The sequence below is a fragment of the Asparagus officinalis genome, chromosome 3 (assembly GCF_001876935.1).
Source record: "Asparagus officinalis chromosome 3, Aspof.V1, whole genome shotgun sequence".
In the NCBI taxonomy this organism is placed as follows: domain Eukaryota; kingdom Viridiplantae; phylum Streptophyta; class Magnoliopsida; order Asparagales; family Asparagaceae; genus Asparagus; species Asparagus officinalis.
The window spans coordinates 111,969,927-111,972,551 of NC_033796.1; the positions used below are offsets into that span (position 1 = coordinate 111,969,927).

General features: G+C 36.8%; 1 protein-coding gene across 4 annotated transcripts in view; it reads left to right on the forward strand.

Moving 5' to 3' along the window:
• The window catches only part of LOC109835777 (putative DNA glycosylase At3g47830), a 9,419-nt gene that overhangs the window by 2,917 nt on the left and 3,877 nt on the right, over positions 1-2,625 (forward strand). The gene's annotated exons all lie outside the window — the stretch shown is intronic.

Here is a 2,625-nt window from a genome sequence, read left to right on the forward strand (position 1 = left end):
GGACTAGACCCTCACTAAGACACAAATATTATTAGACATAAAAAGGAAACTAGAGTTCTACTATGACACAAATACTATTAGATATGAAAAACAAAGTAGACTCCTAATATGCCTAAATTTATAAAATAATATAAAGTATAAAAAAAACTACTTTAAAAAGACCCTGAGAAAATAAATCAGTCAAATCTGAGATCAGACCGGATTCGTTTCTAATCCAAACAAGACTCTAATTTAGTACTAAAAATATCCTAATGGCTGATTATTTCTAAAATTCTTCTAAATATGGGTGATCGTGATGTTTTGGGAATCTGCCAAGCTGTTCAGCTCCGTCTCGTCGAGATAGGCAATTTTCATATATAATATGTTCAATTTTGTTTTCTAGATTGGGAGATATTATCTTTTCCTCGCGGCCAATTTGACAATACATTTGTATCTGAGTTTGACTCGTGACAATCCTACATCTCCATGCATTTGTTCATTATGTCTCCTGTCCTACATCAGAACCTTGAAAGTTTCATTTCCATTCAAATAAACCAGAGCCCAGACAGTGTAATCGCTTTCAAGATCTAGTAGTTTCTATATTGATCTCCCACCTGAAAGAATTCGTGATCAAATGAAATATTTTGACCCTGAGATATTGGATGATGGAATTCTCTAATTCTCGACGGGTGCTACACCTACATTTCTTGACTATCCAAATGATGCATACTCTTCTTTTCAGTGCATGGTGTCTGGGAGTTGAAATCTCTTGTTCTTAAGTTACACTATAATCAAATGAACTTCGTCGATTATCAGTTATTACCAGTAGTACACTGTTACAATTCATGTGGTCAATTGATATGGTGTTTCCTTCACAAAAACTTTCAAAGAGTATAATAGAGGGGCACATCTCATTATGTAAGTTGGTGTGCAAATTGCCTCTACAACAAGAAGCCTAGTAATACAGAGGTTAATTTGCAGAAATAAAAACAACTAAACATGTAAAATTCACTAAAGCAGTTGTAGTTAACAAAGTAATAGGACTATCATGTACTGGAAATTCAATCAATATACAAAGTTGAGCCAGACATAGTAGTTAGGCCTCTTGTTTCCGTAACAACAACAGTTATGGGTTACATCCCACTTGGACGTATGGCCTTTTATTAAGAAAAGAAACGCGTTACTAAAATATTTCACATGATAGAGTCCTCTGATTTCCCTCTATTCCAATAATATTCAGTCTTAACATCATTGTCATCCGTATAATCATTATCATTGCCATACCCCCTTACCCCCCCCCCCGAAAAAAAAAAAAAATCCCTATGGGTGCCTAAGAGCCTGTTTGGATTTGTAGGGGGTGAAGGGAAGTTAAGGGAAACTAGGTGAGAGAATGGAAGGGAAGGGAAGGGAGTTCCCTTCCCCTTGGTTACACCCCAATTTGGGGGTAACAAATTTTATACTATTAGGGGGTGAACCAAGGGGAACTAGGGTGAATAACTTCACCTCCTAAATGTTCCCAAACAAGGTAAATGGAGGTGAATGGTTCCCCTAACTTCCCTTCACCCTTATTCCCCTCAATCCAAACAAGCCCTAAGTGGTTTGTTCATCCTCATCTCTTAATAAACGGGATGAGCACAACACAGTATAAACCTTCTCGTACTCCCAACTGTTATCTAAACCGAATTTATGTGATAGTGTTTTCCGCTTTGATCCAAATCTCAAATGTGTAAAAGAGGTCTCAAATGTTGTTTACTAGTTTTCTTAACATCAGCACACTGATTGCTGTCTTATAATTGATCCTTGCAGCAAACTAACGAGTTGAGGGTTCACACTAATAAACTAGTAGGTTCCTCTGCTTTTTTCTTTTTTGGTTTGTGTGTGTGTGTGTGTAGAACTATTATTTGTAACAATGAGATATGGTAGTTATATTTATGCAATTACAACCAGCCAGGTATAGGGTTAATTATTTAACAGTAACATCCATGAATGTGTTTCATGTCCCCTTGTGTCTTTAAGAGTTTCTTCTCAAGCTAAGGTGATTGGTGGACATCCTGTATAGAAAGTTTGCTGCAATAGCTGCAATACAGCAATCTACCAAGCAAACAGTGGTTATCAAATAAATGACAGTTAATGTTTACCCAACAAACTCTGTCCTATGCTGAATCAAGATAGGAGACTCACTCGTGGCAAAAGTTTTCCTTTAGCTACATCTTTTATGCACATTGTCATCCACAGTAAGTGGGATTCACAAAACATCCATTCAGATGTGTAGGCCACCAAAGTCTATTCTTCCCTATGTCCATAATAATGTCTATGATAGGATTGTATTGGTTCTTTTCAATTGTGTAGTGGGGAATATTCACCTTTTGTATATGCATGCTTGCAATTTACAAGAAAGGCTGTGGATGCTTCCCGTCATTCTCATTAGCTTTTTTATTTTTATTTATTTTGAAAAGGCCATGGCCCAGTTGTGAATCAAGGACCTCCTGTAATCCTACTCCTGACTTAACCGGTGAGCCAGAGATGTAGCTAATTTCAGAAACTTGAACAGTCTACGCCTTTATTATCAAATCAAAAGTTTGCATCATTCCGCAATGCCTTCAGATGTAACACTCCTTAACCATTGGTGTGTTGTCTATTCATAAA